Genomic DNA, 14752 nt, shown 5'->3' on the forward strand with positions numbered 1-14752 from the left:
GTGGCAGAAATATGTGTGGAAACTATTTGCCCACAGGAAATGCACACCCCTGCACATGAACACTCACTGGGACATGTCCCATAATTCCTGGATGGCTCATGTTGCTTGGAACAACACTAATTTTTATGCCTGGAAGAAATTCTCCACTACCCACCCAGACAGAAGAGGGAAGTCATTAACAGAACTCAGTAACTTACCTCACTGCCTGAGTGGTAAAATAGTTTGGAAGGAAGAAACTATCTTTGCACAATAGCTTAGTCACCTTCCTGAAATACTTAAAAAAGAGTGAGAGAGATGAGACTAGGTAGGAAAAAAACTCTTGAGCAGCATTTCACAGTCCTGGAGTTGGAAGCTCTGCTGGCATGAAGCAAATTGGAAGTAGCCTGAGTCACTCCCTTATTTTGGAGATGGTTGGGCAGTCACATAACATTCTGTCTTAAGCATTTTAGGAAGTTCTCAAGGAGAAGCCTGTTTTTCACAAACTGAGGCAACAAGTTGGTTATATTTTCAGCTTTGTTGTAATGGGTCCTTTGGAAGGAGATCCATAACCAGGTATCATGAGCAAGATGTATCACTGCCACCCAGTGAAACTACCTGGATATTAACCTGGCACTGATCACAGAATACAGACACCAGTGACAGCTAAAAAGTAGTAATGTATATTCTTTATTCTCCTGGAAATGTGTAGCAGTTATCAAATTTTAGGATCAGAGGAAAAGCAGCAAATGACTGGAGGGCTAATAGGTAAGATCAAGATTCACTGGTCTAATGAGATACTTTAAAATATGTCAACTTTAAGCCTTGTGCAAGCAGATGCGAATTTCAGTGATGTCAGTGGTAATTGTGTCCCCTCACTAAAGAAGTAATTTTAGGGCTACAAGTACACAATAGATGTATTTGCTTTTCAAATTATGCTTGAGTGATTCAAAAATAGACAAGTCAAGGTTACTCATAATAGGATATTTGGAAACCGTGTAGGTTTCCAAAACGTCTGAAACCTTTAAATGTCAACCGTTAATCAGGAGCGAATTTGTATGTCTAGATTGTAACAGAGTCCACAGCAACTTCTGCAGGAAACAATATGAGTACTGAAGTCAATGAGAGCTGATTAGTCCAGAAGTAGGTCTGCAATATGTACAGGAATACAGACAGACATGCAAATACTGTGGTAGAAAATTAAATATATAGTTTTCCACCAGATGAATCAGGCTTAATTTTATATGACACACAGCACTGCTGGCATATATTATGCGTGTTAAATATACAAATAAAAAGATCTTGATACTTGTTGTTCATCCTAAACATTCAATATAATTTTGATTTGAAATCAGAAGGCCTATGTTGGGATCCAAGTGATAGATGATAACAGGAAACTTAGATTTTTGCTTCTAAAGGACCTGACAATGGAGCTGCTTTGCATAAAAGTGCTTGCATAAAAGTCAGCATTGGCCTGGGAATGCATCATGCAGCTCACTTATAGCTAGGGGCCAAATTAACTAGGCTAGCTTAGATTTACATCACCATGTCAAGCCAACAGTACAGCTGCATCAAATTACTTTTTTTAAAAACAGGAAGGAATGTAATCTTGATTACAAGAACTACAGAGACTACTAATCTCAATATCGTCTTTACACAGTTATGGGACATGGCTCCATCCCCATAAGCATGGGGATAGATAGTTAATAGATGGAACTACTCCACAATGATTAGGTTTCATTATGATATGAAATGTCATGTATCAGTTGGCTGTCAGTCGTGCATCTCCCCAGATACTGTTTGATGCATTATTAACGGAAATTCTCCCAGAACACTTGCTGAAGATGAAACTTTTTATTTTTGTCTATACTTAATTTAAAATCTTTTTTAAATGTATTGCTTTATTTTCATTTATATAATGTTGATGAACTATGTATGACACATTTTGGATTCAGTTCCCAAATTCTCAAATCCAATCCTTACAGATAGTTTCTGCACCTATGACTTCAGCTAAATTCTGTTCAGGATAGAATTTATGATGTTTGGATCAGATAGCATGTTCAGGGCTTTGTGTTTCTTTTCCTACCAAGTCTGCATCAGGGACTTTCTTGCTTGGCATATGCACATTTTTAGAATACATCCCAAAGCACTTATCATTATCCCAGTATAATACAAGTATATGCCCATGCAACTGAACTAAGTTTGACCAATTTAATTCTACTTCATGTTTTTATAGTACATATCATAGGAACTGATATTTGTCAAAACTTTGAAGGGACATGTTGCTGAGTACAGAGAGGAAGGGGGTGGAATTCTTACCTTGGAGGTTAAAAAAAAAATCCCTGGCTGCTGCTGCCATGGCATGGTCTAAAAGGAGAGGGCAACCATGCCACTTTGACCCCTCTAGATCCACCCCTGAAACCACCTCCTCCTGAAAGATAATTGTTTGACTCCAGTAGCCTCTTCACACTTACCACTATATTTATACTGGTAATTTTCACTGTATTCCTACTTTCATGCTTATTTTGTGATGTGTTTACAAAATAAATACATCACAAAATAAACATGATGTATTCTCTGTCATGATATTGTACTAATACGAATCATCATTTGGTGCAGGTACCACTTATTTTTCTTAGTGTGTGAATCAAATCTAGACCTGAAAGAAATTCATAGACTCATAGATTGTAAGGCTGGAAGGGACCTTGGAAGATCATCGGGTCCAGCTCCCTGCACAAGGCAGGAAAGATAGCTGGGGTCAGGTGACCCCAGCAAGGTGCCTGTCCAGTCTCCTCTTGAAGATTTCCAGGGTAGGCAATTGCACTACCTCTGGAGGGAGCTTATTCCACAGTCTGGAAGCTCTAACTGTGAAGACTTTTTCCTAATTTTGAGCCTGAAACGGTCTTCCAGGAGTTTGTGGCCATTACTCCTGGTTTTCCCTATGGATGCTCTGGTGAACAGTTGTTCACTGAGCCCTTGTTGTACTCCCCTAGTGTAGCAGTAAGCTGTTACCAAGTCCCCTCTCAGCCTTCTCTTTTTCAGGCTGAAGAGTCCCGGGTCCTTCAGCCTTTCCTTGTATGGCTTGCTGTACAAGTCTCTGAGCATACAGGTGGCTCTTTTCTGAACTCTCTAGAACTTTATCATGTCCTTGTTACAGTAGGGTGCCCAGAACTGGATGCACCAATTTTCGTCTCACCAGCGCTGAGTAGAGTGAAAGAATCACTTCTTCGGTTTTGTTGGGGATGCAGCGATTGAAGCATGCCAGAGTATTATTTGCCCTGATGGTAACAGCATCATGCTGTCTGCTCATATTCATACTGTGGTCTATTACTACCCCCAAGTCCCTTTCATTTGTGGTGTTGGTCAGTTTGGTGCCACCAAGCCTGTAGGTGTGTAAGGGGTTGTTTGTCCTCAGGTGGAGCACTTACATTTCTCAATGTTGAACTTCATTTGGTTCTGACTTGGCCAACTTGCCAGCCTGTCTAGATCTGCCTGTCACTGTAGCCTATCTTCAAGCATAACCACACTTCCCCATAACTTGGTGTCATCCACAAAGTTGGCCAGTGAGCTCTTCACCCTCACATCCAAATCAGTGATAAAGATGTTGAAAAGTACTGGACCAGACAGCAAACTCTGTGAGATAATGCTGCCATTAGGACTCCTTGGGTCCTACCTGCAGTCAGCTTTCTACCCACCCATCTCGCAGCTAAGCCCACAATCCTACAATTGTGGGATACCAGATCAAAAGCTTTTTGGAAGTCAAGGTATACAATGTCAACCTCTTCTCTTTTATCCAGGTGGCAAGTTACCTGATCTTAAAAGGATAAGGGGTTGGTAAGAAAAGACCTGCCCACAACAAAGCCATGCTGGCTGTCATTCAGAATCCTACCTTTTGCAAGCCTATTACATATAGACCCCTTGATTAAATTTTCCAGGATTTTCCCTGGGATAGAAGTTAAGCTAATTGGCCTATAGTTAGCTGGGTCTTCCCCCTTCCCCTTCTTGAAGATGGGCACAACATTGGCCTTCCTCCAGTTGTCAGGTACCACTTCAGAGCACCACGAGTTTTGGAATAGTTTTGCCAGGGGCTCCGCTATGACTTTGGCCAGCTCCTTCAGCATTTTCAGATGGAGTTCATGCAGTTCTGCTGGCTTATATATGTCTAATTTCTTTAATTGATCACACAGTTCTACTGCAATAGTAGGGAGGCAGTCATTCCTTCCCTGATTATTTTGTACCCTATCTGGAATGATTTCCCCTTGGCCCAGTGAAATACCAAAACAAAGTAGTCATTCAGGAGTTCAGTTTTCTTCTGAGTGCTAGTAACCAGCTGTCCTGAGTTGTTGAGCAATGGCCCCACACTCCCATTTGTTTTCCTCCTGTTCCCTAAATACCTAAAGAAGGACTTCTTGTTGTCCTGGATTCCCATTGCTAATCTAAGTTCAGTTGCCTCCTTAGCCTTTCTCATAGTGTTAACCCTACTAGTGACCTGAACTTGTTGAAATTTGTATTTTTGAAGTCCAAGACTTCAACCCTGCTATCAGATTTGTCTGCCTTGCAATGCACAGTGAATGTTATGGTTTCATGGTCACTGTTGCCCAGACTATTCTCTATATTTAAGTCGGTCACCAGGTTGTCTCCTTTGGTCAGGATGAAGTCTAGGAGAGTGTTACCTCTGGTTGGCCCATGCACCTCCTGAGCCAGGAAGAGCTCTTCGATGCAGGTCAGGAAGGAATGGGATCAGTCTGACTTTGCTGAGTGTTCCCCCCCAAGAGATGTCCAGATAATTGAAGTCGCCCATGACACCCATGTCCCATGCACACACAGCCTCTGCCAGTTCTCAGGCAAATGCTAAATCACGTTCCTCCCCCTGGTTTGGTGGCCTATAGTATACACCTACAATTAGGTCTCTCTCTGCTCCCCCCGATGCTACCTTGCAGGTTGACTCAGAGAGTTTCAAGCCACTCTTCTTTGGAGCCGGTGGCAGCCTCCAAGGAGGTGTTTTGCTCCTTCACATAGAGATCTACACCTCCACCTTTCTACCCTACCTGGTCCTTTCTATCCAGGGCATAACTCTTTATGGCTACACTCCAATCACGTGAGGAGTCTCACCAGGTCTCTATAATCCCTGTTAGGTTGTAATGTGCACTGAAGAGCAGCAGGGCTAGTTCTTTCTGCTTGTTTCTCATGCTACTGGCATTAGTGTACAGGCACCTGAGTCCTCCTATTGAGACTCTTGGCTTCTTGTTGCTGAAGGAGAACTGTTCCCTCAGCTCCCACAAGAGTAGCTCTCCTAGTGTCCCTAACTATGGAGCTTTCTTGTATGTCAGTCCCTGGGCAAGCTCCAGTCAGTGTTTCCCCATCCCCCAGCAATCTTAGTGTAATGGTGTTACTTTGGAATTGTAGAATTGCTTTTCAGGAGCTGCAATCCCTCTATGGGCAACTCATTCTTAAGGCAGAGTTGTCACCTGGAAACTGGGCATTGGTATTTGGAATGAGATGTCAGAAAGTGTGAATTGCCTTTGTGCCTTTTGTGACCACTCCTGTGCAAGCACTGGTATATATATGAAATGGCTACATAACCAATTGCTCTTTTCACATGAAGTCAAACTGAAGCTCTGACAACAGCTATCATTTTGCAGTTGAGCAATACATAGTTCCATGGTCAGGCTGCAAATTTGAACGTCCCTATTTTTGTCGTGTTAGGATCTCATTACTGATTTTTAGCTTTGTCTTTCTCTTTTAATTCCCCTTCCAATGTTTAGTCTCTCTTTGCTATTCTCCAACAATACTGTTTTTTGAAGTTGCTGTATTTCCTAAAGTCAAACACTTAGCAGTTGTTAGCAGGTTTTGCTCAGTGTAGATTTCTGTAATAAAACTGCATGTACCATAAACATTTAAACTTGAAATTTACTATGAAGTCTTACCTGAGCTGAGTGGAAAGCAGACTGACTGGATCAGTGGAAAGCTCTAATTAAAAAAATGCTTTTAGTAAAAGTCATAGGAGAGGAAATAAGCCTCCTGTTCTTACTCCTAAATTGTCAGAATTGTGTGAAAATCAACATCCTGACCTCTTTCTCACTTTATTCTGTTGGTGTGAGTAAGCCAGATTTAACTTTCTGAAAGTGGTTTAAACTAAAAGTTCCCACAGACAGCATGAACTTCAGTGAGGCTGTGTGGATCTGTACCAGGTTAATATCTGGCTCATGGAATATTCTGTGAAATCAGAATTGCTTGTTTTCTGGCTGCTTAGCTCTGTATGATGAATGTATTCTTAATGTACTGCTTTCTATAGAATCTCCTATTATTTTATTTTTACTGACTTTTATGTAGTATAAAAGAATTTAAATTTCTAAAACCTGGAATCTTTCTGGTTTTACTTGGAAAAAAAAGACAATGGCATAAATAAACGCCAAAGTGGAAGTATTTAGATAGCCATTCAAGATGGGTGGGAGTTTTTCAATGACACAGACTTTCCTTAGGAAATTCCAATTAATTAAACCCAATTTTTTTCCTTGGGAACATATCAATTTAGGTGAAAGTGTAATCTGTATAGGTTTCTCAAATCCCACATGCTGGTAAGAAACATAGAAAATAAAGTTCTGAAATAGCCAATGATCCTGTAGTCAGGCCACCAGGAACGGTGAAAAACCAAGTTCACATCCCTAGTTTGAATCAGGCACAGTAAAGATTTGGTTAAGCAGGGTCTTTTTTCTTGGTGTGAGGTGGCAGTGGGTGTGTCTACACATGTATGTGATCCAGGAGCAGTTTACTCATGAGTAAATACTCCCATGCAGGCATCTACATATGCAGGGACTCAGGACCAGATTTGCTGCTAATGACAGCAATCTGCTCCTTCCCTCTCTGGCTTTGCACCAGCCCCTTGTAGCAGCCAGGAACCAAGAGAGGGCTTCATCCTGGTGGGGGCTGGGTCATTGCTCCTTGGCCCTGGGGGCTGCTTGCTGCTGAGGTGGGCTCTGCCACCAGACCCTAGGCAGGAAAAAGCATCAGGAAGTACCTGGCTCTGGCCCCCTGACTGGGGGAAGGGGACTTAAAAAGAGCTGCAGGGGAGAGACAGATCCTAGCCCCCTGCCCTGATCTGCTGGTGGGGTAGCTAGCAGCAAGCTCCTGGCTGGGCAGAGATTCCCTGCCCAGCCAGGGAGTCATTGCTAGCTTCCCCACCAGCAGACTGGGGCATGGAGCTTGGATCTGCCCCTGACCAGAACAGTTCCCAGCCCATGGCCCATGATTGCGGAGTGGTGTCTGGAGAGCCTGTTCCCTGCCCCGCTCTGTGATTATGGAGCTGGATGGGGAACAGGTTGAAGGACCTGTTCCCTGCTCAGTTCCATGCCTGTTTCCCACTCAGGTCCATAATCATGGAGCAGGGCAGGGAACAGGCTCCCCAGTCCCCACCAGAGTGAAGTTCCCAGCCCCTACTCCATGACTGGGGGATGGGAGCTGGGCAATCTCTATCTCCCAGTGACAGCTGCCTGTTTGTGGCACCAGCCCTGCAACTGCAGAGCTGGCACTGGGATCTTCCAGCCCCCACTCCCTGTTTGTGATCTCGGAGTGGGGGGCAGTGAGCTCTCTGCTGCTGGGGCAGTTCCTTCCCTGCAGCTGGAAGCTCCTGGGGGCAGGAAGCAACCTCCCACCCCCTGCTGCCCAGGTGACTGGGAGCACATTCACTCCCAGTCAGGTGTCTACATGAGTGCTACCGCACAGTAACTAATCACAAATAAATTTGATACTTGTATTTTCAGGTAATAAATTTACTTACAATTGGACCAGTTTACTGTGCAGTAAGTATGTGTGTGTGTGTGTGTGTGTGTGTGTGTGTAGACGTGCATGCTTACTGATCTACTGTGCAGTAGAACATTTCGTGTAGATGTGCCCAGCGTGTTTGAAATGTTACAAAGTTTTATGGGATGGGAAAATTATTTCTGATTCAGCTATACTAGATATGACTTGTAAAGCCTTCTGTTCCATATGCCTATGAGCCATTTTCCTGCAAATCTTGGGAGCTTAAGTATTACTTCAAAAGCTTTGCATCTTAGATGACCGCTAGAATCTTTCCTTCACTTAATGCTTTCATGCAAAACCCACTGAAATGAAAAGATAATATTTCTATCTGCTTTTTAATGGCCCCAAATAAGGTTTTTTTAGTCTAATCTAGAAAACAGTTAAATATTTGCTTACCCTAAACATGACGCAAAGTAGGAATATGACCTTTTACAGTCTCTCTGAGCCTTATTATATATCACTGATGTTCTGTGCCATACATATATGAAGCTCTCCATAACATGTTTTCTCTAAACTCTCTTCTGTGAAAAAGGTATAATTCTGGCATTGCTAGCAAAGCAAAAAAGTCATAATGCCAGAAAGAGACTAGAAGCTTCCCAGATAAAAGAAGCCTGGCTGGCTTGGAGAGCTTTTTCATTGGTTTCTTGCTGCTATTATATTGTAAGCCACTTAAAAAAAAAAACAGAAAAAAAAAAGCTTAGAATGAAGTACTGTAAATAGTTTAAGTCCCTTCCATATATTTATGCCCAATTAAAAACCAAAGCCATTAACAACCACCAAACAGATGGGCAGTTTACACCTTCAGGCCACTGGCTGGTATCCCCTATGAATTCCTTATAATAATAATAACAAACTTGGTTTGTTTTTCCTTCTAATTAAATTTTTTGGTTAAATCTTTTTGCTCAGAAATTCAAGCAAGTGAACCATTAAAGGAAAACCACTGAGCAGAACAAAAAAACAAATATACCTCCCAGGAAACAAACATACCTCTCAAGGCAACAAAGGAGCAGCACTTGAAATAAGAAGTAAGAAAACAAAAAAATATTTTATATTAATTTGTTTCTATGCATTATTTTGTATGAAGAGCTCTAAATACCTACAATTAAAATTCTGACTTCATAAATATTATCAGAATTATCCCTATCCTGATTTCTAATTGCAGCATTTGTTGGCACATCTCTTTGCCCTCCACAGAAACCTCCACAGATGATAATGACCCTCTTCCTTCCTGAATGGTCTTGTCCTTCCACAAATCAGGTTGTCCTTTCTACTGCTTCCTTTTTTTCGCCTTCCATTCTTGTTTCTTGTCTGTTAGCTACTTCTGATAATCTCTTCTCCTTTTTCACAACCCTGCTCCATGACTCTAAGCAAGTGGGAGCGAAGGTTTTTGGAAGTCCTGACACAAATTAAGCCCTGCACCCTCCCTGGGTATGTGCACACATTCATGGAGGTTAGGGGGAGATTAAATTATGTTAAAATGGCCACCCAATCTAACATAAGTAGGGATGGGATGGCTAATGGGGAGTCTTGGGAGAATTAGAGGGGGCAAGCAGAGTTTGCAGTTTGGGTTGGTGAGGTTAGGGGGAGTTTGATGGGATTAGGGGTGCAAGCTGGGTCTGTGGGAGGCTTGAAGGTGGGGCTAGAGGGATCGGGGGGCAAGCAGAGTCTGCAGGGGAGACATTGGGGGGATTGAAAGGGGCCTGGTGGGATCAGAAAGGCTCTCTTATTCCAGAAAACTCCCTTGGACCCCGCCAGCCCCTCCTGCTCTGATGCTGATGAACTGTCTCTGATCATGGAAACTTCTCCGGGAGAGTTTTACTGGTGTTCACTTGTTCTGGGGACCTAATTGAAGTAAATGTGGGTGGGGAGAGGAGTGGGTGGATGCGGGGGCGGGGCTGGCAGCATCCAGGGTGGTTGGCAGAATGGGGGAACTTCCCCTCCTGGGACTAGGGGCTATTTTTAGCCCTCCAATCCCTCACACCCAGATGAACCTCCCAGCAAACCCCACAGTGAATCAACTTCCCCATCCTGCTTCCCCTCCCCTTACCCCAACTTACTTTTCTTTGGCTCCTAACACCAGTGAATGCTGGTTAAACTGGTACTGGGAGTCGATTGTGGGATGGAGGGGGTCGTCAGGCTTGTCAGGGGCTGGACTTTGTGTCAGGTGTTATTCATCTGGGGCTAGGGTGAGAGGTCAGAAGGCTAATAATTACCTGGTGCCAGGAGCAGGTAGGGAAAGTGTGGCCCCATGGCTGGGGCCAGTGACTGGGCTTTCCCAGCTCTGGGACTGCACTGGAAACTATACAGAAGTTCAGTTAGATCAGTTTTGTTGGGCCCATCTAAGTTAGATTAGCTTTGAGGCAGGGTTAAATTAAATTGGGTTGGCCATTTTTAGACTGATCTAATTTTCCTGAATCTCGGTGCAGTTCACGCTTAGATCAACCTACCTAGGGATGTGCAACTGGGTGAACTAAGTTAAATTAGATGCCCATTTTTAACATGATCCAAACCTCCCCCTAACCTCCCCAAACATCGGTGCACAGCCATTGAGTGCACTCTCATCCCCTTCCTTGCCTGATACCATGCTCTGCATTTTGCTCCTTGCCTTGTACTCCCTACCCTGGTCTGTTGTGTGTCACACACAGAGCAGCTGCCTGGGCCACTTCTGGCATATGTCCTGGAGGCTGGACACCCCTGCTCTAAACTGACTATTTTATCTACACTTGAAGTTTAATTCAGGCTATTTTTCTATCTGTTTACTGAACTCAATCTGTCCCTACTTTCTCAGACCTGAGGAAGGATATTCTCTCCCAACTATGCAGCTGATCCAGTAAAAGATAATGCCCACAAAAAACATTGCCTCAGCACATTGTTAGCACTTATATCAGTTCACTTTTAGCTTTGTCCATAACCATAAGAAAATAGATGCTTTTGCATATATGGACGATTTATGGTCTGAGCAACTGTGAGTGCTACCATTAACTCATTTATCAGTACTGAAGTACTGGCTTGGGGAAGTACTGATTTGGCACACTTCTGACTGTAGTGGCTATGAGAAGTATTTCCCAAACTGCAGTGCATCCATTTTGCCAACTCCAGTATGGGATGAGTATTTTGTTTTAAATACATAATGTAGATGGGTCAGAGTGTGAAGAATGCATTGCTAAAACATATTTAGATATTTTTATTAATGTCATTTTTAAAAGTAGGCATAGCAAATGTCTGTACATCCGATTGCTTTTTTCTCCCTTTCATTGATTGTCTTAAATTATTAACAGTTTGGACTGTTTGTTTTGCTGGTGCAGCACTAATTCAGTATGGGCCAACTTGTTACTGGAGCTTAAAATATATTTTGTAATAATTAGGAAGGATATACTTGTGTTATTACTATATATCTACAGTACTTGGGATTAAAAATAAAGGATAATTCTTTTCAGAAGAAAAGTTTATTTTGTGAAATTTCCAGGCATTCTTGTTCAAGTTAGGTGTGAAATCTCACAAGAAGAGTTTCTCTTATTCTTTACCACTTCCATTTCTGGTGCGAAGCAAAACATGACACAGTGGTCACCTTTGAAAAGGCAACATTTACTAAGTGTTACAAAACCATCTCCTATCTAAGTATGAACAAGTACTGTTGTACATAAGGTATTGGTATGAATGGTAACTGTCAGTGAGTGACTTTAGCATAGATGTATATGAGCCATTTAAAGGACAGGTGACAGCATGGAACCTTTCTTTATGTAGAGCTTATTATCAGAGGGCATGTCTACACATTGATTAATGGACAATGGTTAATGCACATTTAATTTCATACTTGTATAATCAAGTTCTAAATAAATGCACAGTAACTGGAGTTATAGTGCAGTAGCACTAGCAAACACCTTTTTGGTGGTGCTATTGCACAGTAGCCTAATAATACTGCACAGTAAGTTATTAGCACTGTTTGTGCTGTGACACACTACTGTGCACTATTATTAGGCTATTGCACAGTTAACATGTCCTGTAGGTGTGCCCAGATAATCTGAGATCTTAAGCAGATATTTTTTAAATGTTCCCACTTAAGTCACCAGCTTTGGATTTTTTTGTGAAAAAATTAAGTGCCCTGACAAGGTTTTGCATTTTGTTCCTGAGAAAAGTACAACTTGTGGTCATTCTTTGTTCTAAGCATTACACACAGTTGTGGATCTGTCCCTTTTTTGTGAATGTTGCCTCTGTCATGACAAGTGTACTATGTGGTGAATAGAGTTATAAACACCCTGACTGTCTGTGCTTCAAGGTGGAGAATAGTAGATTTTAAAGCACTTTTCAATATATTGCAGTTGGTGATGGGTGGAAACTAAGATCAAGAAGGAAGTAGACTGGATGTTGAGGGGTCTTTCACTGTATTACCAACTTGAGTCCTCAAGGTTGGGGAGGGGGCAGTGTTGAGGGAAAAGTGGGTTTTTTGTTTTGTTTTGTTTTCTGCTTGTTTTGGTTTGTCATTAAAATGCATGATTAGTTGATTATACTTAAGGAAATTAAATAGATTATCTTGTTCCATTCCACATACCTGTTATGGAGTGGTAAACGAATAGATCAGTCCCATGGAAAGATTTGAAAACTCTGACAAAACCTTCCTTGAATGTAATGCTGTATTTCCTACTGAGCCAATGCAGACTATGCAGATGAGTGATGGCTGAGACTGTTGTGTCAGCCACCAATAAGAGCTGTGGGTTTTTTTCCCCTGTGTTGACAGCCTCCTTCTACAGAAAATTGAAGGACTGTACATTTATCAAGCCTAGATGTCATGAATGGAGGCATTACTGCAGCAAAATCACCCTGATAGGAAAAGCCATGACTATCCAGTATAAATAGAAGAAGTGCTGTAACAAGATAATCTATCCTGTTTAATGTGCTAGGACCAGTCCGTCCCATTCTGAGACATAGCCCCTTTAAGAACAGATGTTTGGGCCTGCTTGAAAGGATACTATGAAGAAGTACTGGCACGGGGCGATGAAATCAATCAAACCGGGAGACCAGTGATTCAGAAGCTGCTGCTCCCTGTATATAAAAGAGCTGCAGGAGAGAGCTGCATAGCAAAGAAGAATGGAGAAGGGTGGTGTTTCCTCCCAAGTGGGGAATGGAAAGAGGATCATGGGGAAGAGGCAGATGTAGTTAGGGATCTTCTGGAAGGGCTGGACATTTTTAAATCTGCAGGTCCAGATGTCCTCCACCCAGGGTGTTGAGGGAGCTGGCAGGGGTTATCACAGAGCCCTTGGCCTGGCTGTATGAACATTCATGGTCATCTGGCCAGGTGCCAAAGGATTGGAAACTAGCTAATGAGGTCCCAATTTTTAAGAAAGGGAGGAAGGAGGACCCAAGTAACTATAGACTCGTAAGCCTCACCTCAGTGCTCAAGAGGATCTTGGAGAGAATCATCAAGGAGCCCATCTGTGGGGATCCAGCAGGGGAGATCATGCTCAGGGGCAATCAGCATGGTTTCATCAAGGCAGGTCCTGCCTGACAAACCTGATTGCCTTTTATGACCAAGTAACTAAATCCTTGGATGATGATGTTGCCATGGACGTAGTCTTTCTAGACTTTAAGGAGACCTTTGACACTGTCTCTCACCCCATTCTCACCAATAAATTAGGCAACTGTGGTATTGATGCCTACACATTTGGATGGGTAAAAAATTGGCTGCTGGGGTACACCCAGAGAGTAGTGGTGGATGGGCCACCCTCAGCCTGGTGAGATGTGAGCAGGGGGGTCTCCCAGAGGTTGGTCCTCAGGCCCGCACTGTTTAACATCTTCATTGGTGACTTGGACGAGGGGGTTGAAAGCACGTTGTCCAAGTTTGCTGATAACACTAAGATGTGGGGCAAGATGGACACACTTGAAGGGAGAGAGAGGCTGCAACTAAATTTAGACAGAATACAAAAGCAGGCAGATGAGAATGGGATGGGGTTCAATGTAGACAAATGCAGGGTGCTGCACCTTGGGAGAAGGAATCCACAGTATACATACAGGCTGGGGAGTTCCCAGCACAGAGGAGGAAAAGGATCTTGGAGTCATTATTGACTCCAAGATGAACATGAGCCACCAATGCCAGACTGCAGCCAGCAAGGCCAGCCATACCTTGTCATGCATCCAAAGATGCATCTCAAGCTGGTCCAGAGAGGTGATACTCCTCCTCTATGCGACATTGGTCAGGCCACAATTGGAGTACTGTGTCCAGTACTGGATGCCACACTTTAAAAAGGATGTGGCCAGCCTGAAGAGAGTTCAGAGGAGGGCAACCCATTTGGTGAGCAGACAGGAGGACAGGCCCTATGAGGAGAGACTGCAGGACCTGAACCTATTGAGCCTTGGCAAGAGGAGGCTGAGGGGGGACCTGGTGACTGCCTACAAACTCATCAGGGGAGATCATCAGCCAATAGGAAGAGGACTATTCTCCCCAGCACCACCTGGGGTGATGAGGAACAATGGTAATAAGCTGGTGGAGAACAGGTTTAGGTTAGAGATCAGGAGTCAATATTTTACGGCTAGGGTGACCAGAATCTGGAACCAACTTCCTAGGGAAGTGGTCCTCACTCCTACCTTGGGCAAATTCAAAAAGAGGTTAGATGATCACTTGTCTGGGGTCTTGTGAATCCGGCATTCATTCCTGCCTGTGGCAGGGTGTCAGGCTAGATGATCTGATCCGGTTCCTCCTGACCCTAGCTACTATGAAACTATGAGGCCATCTGGGAAGTTGGTCCAGTGAGTCAGAGAGGGCTGGACGTGGACAGGGGCCAACGGTCTCCAGAAGAGGAGAGGGCCTTATGGCAGGGTCATCCGTGAGTAGGACAGAGGAGCAAGAAACACAGGAGTTGCCAGAAGTGGAACCAGGGGTAGATGCTAAAAAAAAAAAAAAAAAAAAAGGAAAGAGAGAGAGGAAATACAACAAACATGAAAGGACGCCTGTTTCTGATTCTGGTTTCTTTTTCTTGACTGT

The sequence above is a fragment of the Crocodylus porosus genome, unplaced genomic scaffold, assembly GCF_001723895.1.
Source record: "Crocodylus porosus isolate Cpor-Errol unplaced genomic scaffold, CroPor_comp1, whole genome shotgun sequence".
Classification (NCBI taxonomy): domain Eukaryota; kingdom Metazoa; phylum Chordata; order Crocodylia; family Crocodylidae; genus Crocodylus; species Crocodylus porosus.